The sequence below is a fragment of the Brachionichthys hirsutus genome, chromosome 1 (assembly GCF_040956055.1).
Source record: "Brachionichthys hirsutus isolate HB-005 chromosome 1, CSIRO-AGI_Bhir_v1, whole genome shotgun sequence".
NCBI classification, from domain to species: domain Eukaryota; kingdom Metazoa; phylum Chordata; class Actinopteri; order Lophiiformes; family Brachionichthyidae; genus Brachionichthys; species Brachionichthys hirsutus.
The window spans coordinates 3,511,891-3,526,440 of NC_090897.1; positions in this window are offsets into that span (position 1 = coordinate 3,511,891).

Consider the following 14,550-nt stretch of genomic DNA (forward strand, 5'->3'; position numbering starts at 1 on the left):
GGCATTTCTGACTGGCGTTTCAAGCTTAGAGGTTGAAGAATGTCTTCTCAGAAAAATCAATGATAATTGGTATGTAGATTTCAAAACATGTTTTGCACGTGAAATAACCCCTCACCCAAATGTTTAGCATTTCATTACAGCTGAGCAACAGTGACTAGACAATTGTTGAAAAGAGTGAGTGAAAGCTTTGCATCAAAATGTATGCAAATTTAAGTTAAGTATCTGTTTCAGTGTGAAGTGCACACTTTTTTTTTTTACTGAGAAGAAGCAATAATTGGAAACAGTACACAAAAAAAGAAGTCCAAAAATAGGCAGCAGTCCAACCATTACTGTTACAAAGAACACGCAAGAAGCATAAAGGAAACACAAGGGAAAAAAGGCCGGGAACGTATGCAGAGAAAAGATCTACATCAAAAAATGGGATGAACTGGCGACTAAGGAAAGAGAGACACCACATTATACAGCGCAAGTCTTTGAAAAGACTTTGAAAAGATTGGAACTCATGTTTTATACCGTCTCACATCTAAAGGCAGTTGATTTTAATCAACAACATGATTGATTCTATAAAGATTTGGGTCACCAATTACAAGTCTGCAAATTGATTTCTTTTGAGATCATTCCCCGTCGTGCTGCTGGTGAAAAAATGCACAGGATGAAAAAAACTGTGGAAATAAGAAGCAGAAAATGATGCAGCGTTCAGTTACAGCTGCCTGTGTGTGTGTGTGTGTGTGTGTGTAGGTGTGCGTGTGTGTCAAACAGAATCAGACAAGTTGCCACAGAGATGGTGGAGAGAACAATATCTGTCCACTCTTTTCTCTCCACACTGTTGCGGCACCAAAGGGAAGACACATCAGACAGACATTGGTGTTCAATCCACAGCTCCAGTTTCTGTTCTTTTTCCGCTGTTCGAGAGAATCAAGGTTTGTTCACATTCTTACTGCTCCCTGGAGTCCCTCATGTCAACCCGTTTTGCCGCTTCCTGTTTGGTGCTGAAGAGGCCCGTCTACTTGTTGCTAACATTGTTGAGACCAAACATGATCATTTTAAACATGTCTGATTTTATCGGAAATGGAAACCTTACACCAGCGGTCCCCAACCTTTTTCCTGCCACGGACCGGTTTCATGCCGGGCAATTTTTTCGCGGACCGGGGTGGTAACTAAATAAAAAAAGAGGAATATAATCTTACCAATAAACTTTATATTATGCACCTGCAATAACTATTAAATAAGAATTACACCAATATCTACTCACTATAAATTGTGGTCTCAATTCCTTCTGTCCTTCGTGGTCACGTTTTTTTTTGTTTCATAAATTCCACATTCTTGTATTTTACTTCAGGGTTCTTGATCTCTATGTGCCAAAGCAGTTTTGAACCCTTCATTGCCTTGTTAATGAAGCCAGTCAGCTGGAGATAAACCGGTGTTTTAAGTATGACTCCTGGTTTGACTGTTAAAATATTTTTTCTTTTCTTGGAGGTTCCTCTTCTTCCTCCTCAGTTGAACTTTTCCCCTTAGCAAAGAAGCTCTCCAACGATGTTGTTTTCGTAATTAATTTTCGCTAGTTTACGGCTGTTTTTTATCACGTGACAGAAAATTCACAGGCAAATGTTACGTTTGGACAAAATCTGGTGGTTTTTCAAAATAAAACACCTTTTTCACGCTAATAATCGATATAACGGAAATAGTATAAATCAGTTATTTTTTCTGTGCGGCCAGGTAACAAATTCCTCACGGACCGGTACCGGGCCGCTGCCCGGTGGTTGGGGAGCCCCACTGCCTTACACCGTATGACAACTATTAGGATTTTATGGGGGCATTGGAAATTGCATAGTTAAATCTCTTGAGAAGTCAGTTTTGTGTAAGGTCAGGATTAAACACACATAATGTCCTACAAAGGAAGACCAGGCACTGATGAAAATAATAAGCAATCATAACAGAAAGATAAAAAGGAGGAAGTGTGAAGAACAGGATACAACAAGGAGAGTTTAACGTTCAAAATGCAACGTGGCCAATAGCATCGGTCAGCATTGTCAATAAACAAACCATGCATAACACATTGTGGATGTCTACCGATGTCCATTTTGAGTCATCATGATGTCAAACAGACAAGCAAAACTGGCAAGAAGCTAACCTTCTTGGACGAAGTAGATAATGATTCCCTCTTAAACAATTTATCTCCATTCCACTACTTTATTGTAATGAACTAAAATCTTTATTCCTTTGCGCAAGCCAATTGATTGGTTAGTATTGTCCTCATCATGTGGAAGTGATTCTCTCAGATAGATATTGTCGGCAATTAAAAGTTCAGACCGGGGCCAGAGCATGACTCTGAACTCTTCGCCACCTTTTAAGTACAGCCCCTCTAAAGTAAGATGTCTGTGGCGATCCGCAATCATCCAGATCATGGTAAATCTGTGTTGATTAAAGTCAAATGGACTTGTAGGAAAAAAGCTTGAAGACATTTCACCTCTCAACCAAGAGGCTTATTCAGTCCCGAAGCCTTGGATGAAAGAGAAGCAAAACATCTTCAAGGTTTTTCCTACAAGTCTATTTGACTTTACTGGAGAAGATCAAATTTCAATGGAGTAGAGTTTATTATTCTGTTTATTCTTTTATTCTATAGCCTTGTCCTGCCTTTTGTTGACGATCCTGCCTATAGCCATTAAAAAAAGGAAAACTCTCTCCCCCCAGAGACGGCTTTCATTGGCTAGTTTCTAATGTCATAAAGAACCTGTTGAACATTTGTCATGATCTCGTCCAGACTCATTACTAATATTTTCTGACATGCTTATTTTCACAATAATAATAATACAAAAAAAAAATCACTTCATGTAATCCATCCACCCATCCTCAAGGCTATACAAACCTACAAATTAGACATTCAAAACTGATCATTTTCATGTGTGTATTATATATTTGTGTTATTTGTGTTTTGTTTGCATGATCATGAGTTAAGCCGGCAATTTCAAGTCAGCACAACCTGCTGCTGGCGTTGGTTATATTTAGCCAATGAACTGTTGGTGAAAGCAATGAGCAGAAAAATGTAGCTGTGAAATATGCATGCAAACAATTCAATCTGCTTTGCTGTTGCTGTCCGCTATTTGTGTCTCATTCCCTTGGAATCGTGTGAAACCTTTCTTGTTTCTGTGAAAACTCCACATGGGTGCCTTCAATGGGTCCTGTGACGACTTTGTGGAGGGTGAGAGAGGGCTAAACAACAAAAGGAACATTATATAACACTGAGGTGCTGCAACAATGAGGAAGTGAACAGCTGTACCTCCACTTCGTGCTTCAGGATTAATGAAGACTCAATTATTCAGGCCTGATGAGCTGCACTATGGCACTATACTGAGGAGCATGCAACTTTCAAAATCAGCGCGAACAAATGCATAACATTACATAATTCATGTTTAAGATTCAAGAGGTTAACTGGATAACAATACATTGCATCAATGATGCACTAACACACACGTGCATACAGTAATGTTATACAGCTTTGTGTGAAGGGGCAGTTGTGTGTTTTGATGGGTGGTCTCAAATTGCCTCTGCTTTCCATCTGTGTCATTGACATTAACATTACGCTTTACGCACTTTTCTCCTTTTAGTGTGAGTTAGAAGGAAGAGCGCCTCAGGTTACGTAGGTTAATTTAGTTTCTTTATAAAATGTGAGCACCTTAGTCTTTAACATTTAATCCAAAGGGAGGTATTTTTCAAGAAGCCAAAAGGATGTGTGAAGGGTAATAAATCCCGAGCTCGACTCGCCGGAGCCTTGCAGAGGTTTCAAGACGTGCTAAAAACCTGGGCCCTGGGCTATATTGTGTGGGAAACAGTGGGTATACTGCTCACCTGAATAATGCACAAGGTGAAAGGGTCACGACGGAATTTCCATTTCTATAAAATTTAGGAGCGGCAAGGTGAGAAAAAAAGGTCAAATGCAATTACTTTCATTCACAACACCGCACTAATTACTTCATGTATTAGAAACTGCCCTTGCTGCTATAACTCTCGGCCTCCGCTTCATTTCCAGCTTTATAATTCAACCTATTAAAAATGTAATGAATTACTTTGTGTCATTCTTCCACCTGGACAAACCATCTGGATGGGGATGATTGTATTTTAAACTTGAACGTTTAAATTATAGCACCTCCTTCCAGTCAGGGTGACGGCGTTTCCTCCTCTGAACAAAAGGCTTCTGTTTCAGGATTTTAGCCCACACAAGGGCACCAAGTTGCAATTCAGCCCAGAGCTCAGTGGGACAGGACCAGAAATGAAAGGATGGCAGAGAAATAATTATATAGTTATGTTTATACTTTTTGGAATTATTAAGAAACCTTTTCCCCTGAGGTTAAGAGAAACAGGAAACATTTGGGTTGCTCTTGTTAACAACAATGCCTTTGTTTGTGAGTCATTTCGCTATTTGTTTTATATGTGAATATATATATTGGTTCATTTCTTGCAATTGCTGCAGCGTCACGATTCTCATGTGGCATAACTCGGCTGCAGGTGGATGTTAGCTGAAAAAAAATATACCAAGTCTCTGTAGATGTTCAGAGTGGGACAGCCAAGGACACAGGAAACATTGCACGAGGGATACATTTGACATGTTCTTTAAAGCGTTGAATCATAGCAGCTTGTATGAAAAGAGCACAATGGAAACATCTTTTACCACTTGTCTGAAAGATGTTTCGACAAAACTTCAGATCCTTTATTGTTAGTATGTGAGTTGCAACTCCAGAAAAGCTGCCGCGTGCAGAGAATTAGTAATTTTACGACACCTTTGGTGGAGATTCATTCCTTTGACTTACAATGTAAAATCTGGCCTACAGTCAAGCACACATGCAGATTGTACTTTCAAGGAGATGCTGCAGATATAATAATAATAATAATGATCTATTATTCAAATAATCACGTTTTTACCAACAAACCTCCACTGGGTCTTCAAATATGTTTTCAGTGCGTGAAGATACAAATCACACTTTTTCCTCAAGTTTGTTATGTTATTAGGGCATGCAGACTGACCTTGATTTTTTCCTCGGAACATTTAACTAACCCCAAGGTGGCTATTATGGTGATGAATATTCGGCAGTGCTGACAGCACCATGGCTTATTTATTTACCCAGCGAGAGGTACTTTGCTGCCTCGCCATGACCTCACACTGTTTCTTCCTCCCTCATTTGTCAACTTAGGCCTCCTCTGGTGGCCGTGCAGCTCCAACAAAGTGAGGGGTATGAACACAACAAGCAACAGAGGGAGAGAGTTGAAATGTGAGCAGACAAACAAACAAGAGGGAAAAAGCTGATGAAGTTTCAAATTTCTCTTACACATACTTGTCTTGTTTAGTTTTTTTATGCTTTGAAACAGCAGACTGCTGAACTGAATGCATTCAGGTGACACTGTAATGCAATGTAATACTGAATGTCTTTCATGCTCATGGTATTACGACTTGGATTGAAACAGTTTCAATTTGTACTTAATTAACGTCAGTTAAAAAAAGTCAGATATTTAAAAACTATTAACCCAGTATCTCGAGGCTATTACTCACACAACGACTGTTCCCTGATGCTAATAAACCTTAATGACACATTACAGCACCTCCATAGTAAAAGCAATGTCAATACTGGACAAGTATGAATTGAATCCCGTGATTCACTTAAACCAGAAATGTGGTTTAAGTTTTTTGCTGTTAGCATAATATTATGAATTAATTTTTAACTGCATATTCTAGTGGCTGCAGAATAAGTATATTGGCTTCCTTTAAAAGCCAATATTTGAGGAAATGATGGGTATGGTTTAAAAAGAAAAAATGGTGTTTGAAAGGATGTGCAATTTGGAAACAGGGAAAAAAGAAATCCGACAGTATATATGACGTATAAAACGTCAGACAGACCTTCATAAAACTTGACATTTGATTTTCAGACAGTTAAATCTTCAAAGTAAATAGCGCATGCCAAATAATATAGCTTATTTACTGTCACAAGGAGAAAAACAATATATTTATTGTGTGAAGCTATCAGCGTGTTCTGTCTTCTCAAGATGTGCTACTTTTTATTTAATTATAAAGTTACATTTCTTCATTAATCAGACAGTTGAGAATATTATCTATCTATCTACATAAAGAAATTAAAATAACGTTTTTTAGACAGAGCGATGGAATAGTATTCCAAATGTCCCTCGCGCTGCAATGCTCTCCAGTTTATCATGGGGCATCCTGAGTATTCCCAAGTCACATAAGGGATGTAATATATCTATGCAATCCCTTATGTGACTTCCGAGTCGACATCAGGTCTCCTCCCTGTGGGCTGTAACTGACAAACCTCCAAAGGGAGGCACCAAATACCCAAACCACCTCAACTGGTTCCTATCAGGGTGAAGAGTGCGGCGGCTCCTCTCCGAGCTCCCACCGGATGTCCCAGCTAACGCTGAGGGAGTAGCGTGCTGAATTCCAGCAGAAAATGTCGGCTTCAGAGTTGAAGGTCAAGAACACCGTGGAATTTTAAACAGAAAACACTTTGCACAGTGGCAGCCAAGAATGACTGAAAAAGAACCAGGAGTTGCACAGCAATAAAAATAATTGCAACACAAAAATATAAAGAGGCCAAACCGCAGCTGCTTCGAGAATGCAATGTCGAAAACTACCCAGGTTTGAATCACTTGTAAAATAGCAAGTAGTGTGGATACATTGCAAAACACAGTGTTTCGCAAAAGGAGAGGTTGTGACCTTGAAGGCGTGTGCACTGCCATGACCCCTTCGTGATGGAGAAAAAACATCCCCACTGCCAGCTCAGCCTGGTAAACAGGATTACATCTCAAGAGATTCAATCACTCTAGTCTTTCCAGAAAAGAGGTGCTGCATCTTTATTCTCTGAGAACATAAAGCGTTGTGGCAGCGAAACGTCAATGTGACTCCAAACATGCACTCCCTCGCTTCGCATCCACAGTTTTCATTCACTTTGGCTACTGACCTCTCACATTTCTGTGGCATTTTCATCACGCACAAATAAATCTTAGACCAATCCTGCACATCAAAGAACAAATTCTTAATGATGTTCTGAAATGTGAACGTTAGAACATGTATCGACATGAAAGAGAGGAATATCTGAAGGATGCCATAAGCTGGGCTCTGGGGCCTGAGCAGAGAGACCCTAAAGACATGCTGGGAATATTAGAGCCTGATTGATACGCGCAGCTGGGGAACGGAAAGAAGCAAGGGATTGTAAAGGAGTTTTTTTATCTTACTCAGTTCCTTTGAAACATGGTTGACAATCCTCCACTAATCCCCTTTTCCACTAAGAACCTATAGATAGAAATACAGACCTGCCACGTCTTCCCCAATTCTCATGAAAAGACATATGGCATGGATACGTCTGTCTAGTCTGAATCCCAACTCCGCAGACATGCATCCTGTCTCATTCAAAAGGTCAGTAATAATGAAACAAAGCAAGAGTCCAACATAAAAGGTCAATGAAATAAAAGTTTGGCAAAGTGACCAAGTGTAGACAAAACTTGTCCCAAAATGCAAAACCAATAAGATTAACCTTGAACAAGAGGGAGTCATGTCTAGACGTGAGCCTCTTCTGCCAGATAAGCCTTTTACAAACAATGCAGTCACACTGGATGGGATGACAGGAAAGGCATAATTAGAAATAGTCTGAAAAAGTGGACTCTGTTGCTAATAAATGAGCATTTGGCTTTGACATCCACTGCGTGCAATCCTGACCTTCTACAGTCTACAGTCTACAGTACAGGCGTGGGCTTGAGAGCATCAAAAGATGCTTGTATAATCAAAGTACAAGACCTTCCTTCAGTAGGACCCTGACAAGACTGAAATCTATCTACCTCATGCTCATGAATCAGTCACAGTAAGCAGCGAGAGTAAAGACAAAGCAATTCAATAGTGTTGTAGGCTGGAAGAGCAAGAACAATGAGCTGAAAGCTCTGCAAAGCTGAGAGGACACGCAGGGCAGAGCGACAATTCTTCATGGCTTCATTAGTAAGAAGAATAAAAGTGACAACTTTGACCAAATTACTTGATCCAATAGCAGGAATATCACAAATAAGAAAATTTAAGCAACAATTGATTGAATTGAGAGGTGGCACAATAAATCAGTAACACATCAAGGACTAATGACCACGGTGAAGCATTAATAACATATCTATAGCAGGCGTTACAGTGATCACTGACCTTTGTACCCTTGAGCAGAATCTCCTCTCACTGAGATACTCATTCATGATCAATAAGCAATCAGGGAACTTGTCTCTGCATGCTTTGGCCATCGAAAGTGTTTACGAAGCAGACAATCACTTTTTCAAATCACTGTTTTATTTGCTCTGGTATGACCTTACCGTCACCCATATCAGACTATCAGGTTGGTGGCGTAATACCCATTTGCTAACGTAGTAATTGACCTTACAGCACTTGCCACTTATTCACTGGGATGAGGGAGGCTGATTGCATTCATTATTGTTGTTTAAAACATCCTTGCAATTTACTAGACACGTGCCGATGTGTGTACCGAGACAAGGTTATAAGCGCTTTAATATCGCTGCACGTAAAGCGGTTCTTTCACAGAGTTATTTCCAGCATTTCAATGGACGAATCTCAACTCAACCGAGAGTTGAGAACAACGAACGACACTGTAGATATTTTTTTTTACTATTTGCTATTCACATTAGAATTCTGCAGCGGATGACATTCTGCTCTAATCTCGCCGCTGCACTGTAGGATTCGTGGTTTGCTAAATCGATACGTGTCTGAGCTGAAACCGGGTTTAAAATGTCATGTTCCTGAAATGGAGACTTAATAAAGGGATTCGATGTTCTTATTAGCTCTTCAATAGGTTTATGAGTACCAGAAACGTCTGGTGTTATACCCCCCCGATATTAAAAACTAAAGAACTGAGCATTTATCTGAACTGTGTTTGGACGTTCCATGTTTCAGTAATGTCTTTCTTTGGCTTTCTTTTGGGAAGATAGCTAATATTAGCATAAACGTGCTATGTGCTACGTGTAGCATGGAAGGAACGTAGGAAACCAAACTGTAAACATAACTTTTGAAATATTTATTTGAAATATTTATTAGTAGTTTGAGGGCATCACGTTTCAAGATTCCGATGAGATCTGGTCGGCACACAGCTTTGAAACAAAATACTTTCGCATGAAAAGATTTGTAGAACTAGTTCAATGGCACAGCAGCCAACTTCCGAAACAAACCTACTTAAATATTAACAAGACAAAGAACAGACAGCTCCTTATTGAGCTTGCCAATTGATTCTCCTTTATAAGGCTGAACTCCAAACCGATAGAGAACAACACTTCCTGCTTTAAACCATGGAGAAGTTGGAGGTCCATAGAAACATGCCTGTGTGGCCTAAACTGCATTATTTAAAACATTGTTTAGGGATTATCTCATTTCTGTGTAAGGCACAGGGAATATACAATCTATATTATTCATATTAATAATGATGCCATCAATCCAGAGCAGTCGGTTTCCGTTTTTTTTAATTGCTAATGCATTGCATCTTGATGAAATGAAACCAGAATTAATTAATCTAAGTTCAGAAATCTTGACTTGCAGGATGATTTTCTTTTTCCCGTTTTCAAGTTTGTGAACATCTTACTTTTTTAATATTAAGGTATTAAAAATATTTCAGTCATTATAGTGTGTTTGGAGGACATTGGAAGCTTTGAGCTTCTCAATGTAACTAATTCTGTTGAATGTTTTCCTCTCCATCACGGTGACCTAAATATTCTCTTTTTTCATCAGGATGCAGCGAGCAATACTATAAAAATTGGCCTTTATTATGGTTCCTGTCTCCTCTTCAGCTATCATGTCAAAATAATAAAAGGCACAAAAAAAAGAATGGTGCCCTATTCAGGCTGTCCCAATGAGCCCAATCCCCAACCTGGATTAGGCCCGACCCCCTAATGACCTTCAATAACAGCATATAGATGGACAGATTTTGGAATCAGAATTTCTCAAATGGTATGACCCCCTTCTCATTTTTGATAATAGGTCACTATGACTTGCTCCATTTATTATAAACTCCTTACCAAGCAGCAGAAAGTCAGTAAATGATTCTGTCAGATTTCACCATTTCAATTGCAGCTCCTTCTTCTTTTTCCTCCAGATTTCAGCACTCGCTGTCAACCCAGCCGTGCTACTTGTTTCCCACCTCATCTTATATACCCTCATATTCGCTTATTTCCGTGCTTTACCCAATCTCCTCATTCTCGTGGAAGGTGCAGGTAACATTCAAGAGCACTTCAGCATACTTTGATAGGTTGTGTGACTGATATAAAGGGGAGGAGTGTGCTGAAAAGCATGAAAAACCTCAGTAATTGTTGGTAGCGACAGTCAGGATGCTGAATGGCATTTCAAATTGAACCGGTGTGGCCGTCTATTGGCAAACGCATTACTTTAAGTTTCTTTTTCTCAATCAATTCGCTGAAAAGCTAAAAACCAATCTGGAGCGCGGCGGCTCCCATGGGGCCTGATTGATGAGTTTGAGTGGGCGTGTGCATATCCAAGCAAAGTTTGGTTTACGCGTCCTCAAATTCCATTGGGCGGAAAACGTGGATTGAGTGAGGCCGTCATGGGTTTGGCATTGCTAACTTTGGGGCAGATTGCAAGGAGTGGATTGATGCTCAGTGGAAGGGATGTGACAGTTCATCTGAAGGAAGAATGGGAGTGAGAAGGGAAAACAAACTGGCAGATCTATATAGAGACTGACAGCGCCATGAGGCTGACGCTGCGCAGGACTAGACAAGGAGGTAGGAGTGGAAAATAAAGCAACCCGGACAGAGTAATTGGGAACTGGCGCAGTTGCCGAATTAGTAATTCATTTCACTGATAAACATTTCCTGACACACTTGCGAGCTGTCTGTTAAAATAGATGTTGCGTTGCTTTTGTTTGTTCCTCATTATGCTCAATCATTTTGCTCTGGGGCCATTCGTGTCAATTCTTTTACAAATCCGATGCCTCCTATAATGAGGTCAAAGCTCAGCTGTAGCCCTTCGTGTGAACGAAGAAGAAGAGACAGATGAAGGTGTTCGTAACGAAGATAACAGGGATGACCAGAAATCAGTCAGAAATCAACGATGCTCTGGCATAAAGTATTTGCCAGAGCTGTGGATCCCAGTGTGTCCCTGGCAAATAGTTAATAACTGCACAGAACATTAATGTGTTAATAAGCTTAAATCTGCTGTAACAAAGCATACAGGGTCGAGGTAATTCATTATTGGGTCTGTATAGTGTGATTTCTCTTTTTGCTGTGAGCCTTGCTTGTGTTGCAACCATTCTGCTCTCGAAAACCTGCAGACTACCTACGTTAACTGAGACAAGTGCCTCTCAACTGAGACAAGTGATTCTCACTCTCACTCTCTCTGTGTGTATATATATTGTTTCTTTAAGAGAGAGAATTTAGTTTTTGATTTGACTATGTTATGATGTGTGCCTTAAGCCGTGGGCCTTCTCACGATTTTATTATGTTCGCATAATGACAATAAAGTATCTTGAATCTTGAATCTTGAATCTGTTCGTACATCAGTCTCTGGCCTTACGGCTGCCTCATAACTTAGCATTGTGCTGGGAGTACCGATGGCGCGTCTGCAGCATTAACCAGAGCCAGTGAAATCCGGCCAAGTATCACGGGTGTCTGGCAGACCAGCCGATGTGGGGACAGAGAAAAAAAGAACGTGTCTGTTAGTGCTAACTGCTGTATCTATCCGACCAGCGTAGGTATAGTAGAGCAGTAAAGTTCATTAAGCCGCTTGCAGGAGACAAATGGATCCAGACAGGAACTGGATTATATGGGCTAGCAATTTAAAAAATGTATAGAAGTAGAGAAAAACAGTTGGAGACTGAATGGGACTCCGGCAGGCGGCTTTATTGAGCTCTTAATGTTCAACCCACTGAATTTCTTCACATTATTTTCCGAGGAATGTCAGCAAACACGCCCATTGTTTTTTCTGGAAGCATGCTCTTCAATTACATCTCATAAGATTACTCTGTATGCGTTGTACTGGTTTGACACAATACCTTCCTGAAGTATTCCTCATTACTGTGATGTTGCCAGGCAACCAGCAAAGAGTGTAGGTGTGCTGCTACACCATGTCAAGATTGTCAAATAAACTCTTTGTCTTGTATTACTTTAATTCCTGAGAGAATTGTACAAATAATTGTTGACTTGTGAGGTTTTTAAGTGGCTTTTGGGCCTAAAAAAATAGTTTATCCTTGATTTATGCCAAGATAAGTAGCTGTATGAAGTAACTTCATATGTATATAATGTTCAGTAGTGGTATTTCAAATATATCAAACAAAAGCCTTCTGATATTTCTTTATGTTGTATGTATATTTGAGTATATTTTGTGGGAACAATGGGAAGAGCTTATACATTTCATAAATTAACAATACAAACAATATCGAATGCCAACGGCTCACAGGGAGCTGAGGCTGAGGAAATAAGGCAAAGATGGATAAATAGGATACACCGTGAAGAAAAAGTTCCTCATCCAGCGCACAAGATACAAAGACAGCGAAACAATGGAGAAAACAAACACAGAGTGAATACACCAGGGAGGGAAGGTGAATTTGGGACAGGTGAAAGCACTCAACATTCACAAAGGCGGGATAATAACTAAGGCAGAAGAAATAATGTAAAACACGGCACAAGGAAATGAAGTTTCAAGATAAACAGGAAACAAATCTAAAAACCATCACATTTTTAAATTCAAAACAGGACTGTTCAATAATTTCACTTACCTTATTTACCTCTGGTTGTCTTTTCTCAGTGCTGTCTATTTTATTATCTTTTATAGGGCAAAAGATACTCTGACAATAACCTCAGAACAATAAATAATTCAAACAGAGAAAGAAAATACAAACAATTGTGGGCAGGAGAGAGAGAAAGAGAGAGAGAGAGAGAGAGGTGACTACACTAATCATCAGGTTGCCCTGAGAGATTAGTCTGCAGAGGCAAGGACTTCTGAATAAGAGAATGAAAGAGTAAAAGAATGGGTCGACTGGAGCAGGAGGAGAAGGAAAGAAGAAAGGAACAAATAATATATGTCCAAAAACAAAACAACAATAGTCAAATGATATTGCAAATGAGGCACGGGGACTTCGATATGGGTAGAGATTGGAAGAGTGGAGGCAAAATTCATGCATTGCATCTGTCGTGAGGAGTGCGTGCACGAGGACTGAATCAGATTAGCTATTAGGTATGCCAGGTAGGATCTTGGTTGGAGAGCTCTTAGAAATATTTAAAAAGGTTAGCGTATGAATAAACATAGCTTATCAAGTTCCTTTTATGCAGGGGAAAGAAAGAGAACCTAATGAATAATACAGAGCTGATGTGATGGGAGAAGCCAGGCTTCCACTCTGCAGATGCCCCCCAGCTCCACCCAACGCCCCCATAACACAGTGATGGAATGTTTCCTACAGGGATTTTCAACACAAAGGACAAAGGCGTAATCATTAAAATGGGGAAGCAGGGAGGAGTCAATGTAGCAAAGAGCTGCTGCGACTCACCGCGCAGGCCGTGGATGGACCGTCTATTAGGGGCTTGGAACTCCCATTAGAGATTTCACTGACACATGTTCACACAGCCTAATTCAAGTGCTCCCAAGATCTCTGTTACAGTTCTGTCACACACATGTAGGACACTAAAACAGTGAGAGGAGACGAGGATTCAAAAGAGTCTCTGCTGATTCCTGGAAGTGGCTTTTGGATCTTTTTTTCACGAGTCGTAGTCCGTGCAATGAGAGAGGTTTTGACACGCGTGTTAATCGCTCACTGTTGGACTTTAAAAATGAAACAAAGGCAATCTCCTCCTGTTCCTATTGCAACGCCTTTTAATTGTCGTTATTTCATGTGCAAATTCATCGCTTTGAATTTGGGTGGTCGTTCGGGGGAGGGATTCAGACTTGCAGCGCCTCAGACGATTGCATCTGTGGTTTTTCCTTCAATAATAGCGAGACAGTATCAATGAATTATAGCTGACGTGAATAGAATGGACTATAAATGAAAGGTCTGAATGGATTGACTTAAAATCAAATAACTAAATCAAAAAGGGGATGACACTGCACGAGTTATGGCAATTTATATCATACACTAAATTGAAGCATTTATAGTACCACTTTATTTTCTTGATTCAGGCACTCTTCGCAGCTGACCCTCATCATCAAACCTTGACATGTTCACTGTGGGCTCTAGGATGTCTGTTCTATTACATAATTGGAATCATGTCCATGTTAGAGAACACACGGATAAAAAAAACCACACTGATCTCATTTCTCATTGTCACATTTTTATTCCTCTTAAACCCTAGTCAAAGATGAGCAATATTCTTGCTCATCTGTCAAAGAGAAGAAAAAGGAAACTCAAAATATTGCTATTAGCATACAACAATTAGCACATAATTCATACCACACAAAATCTATTTTAGCACTGAAACAGTTCAGAAGTTCCAAGAGCTACACACAACCTTTCACGGCCAGCTCATATACTGCAAAACAAAGGTGGGAGATGTAGTCAGGGTGGCTCCAGAAGT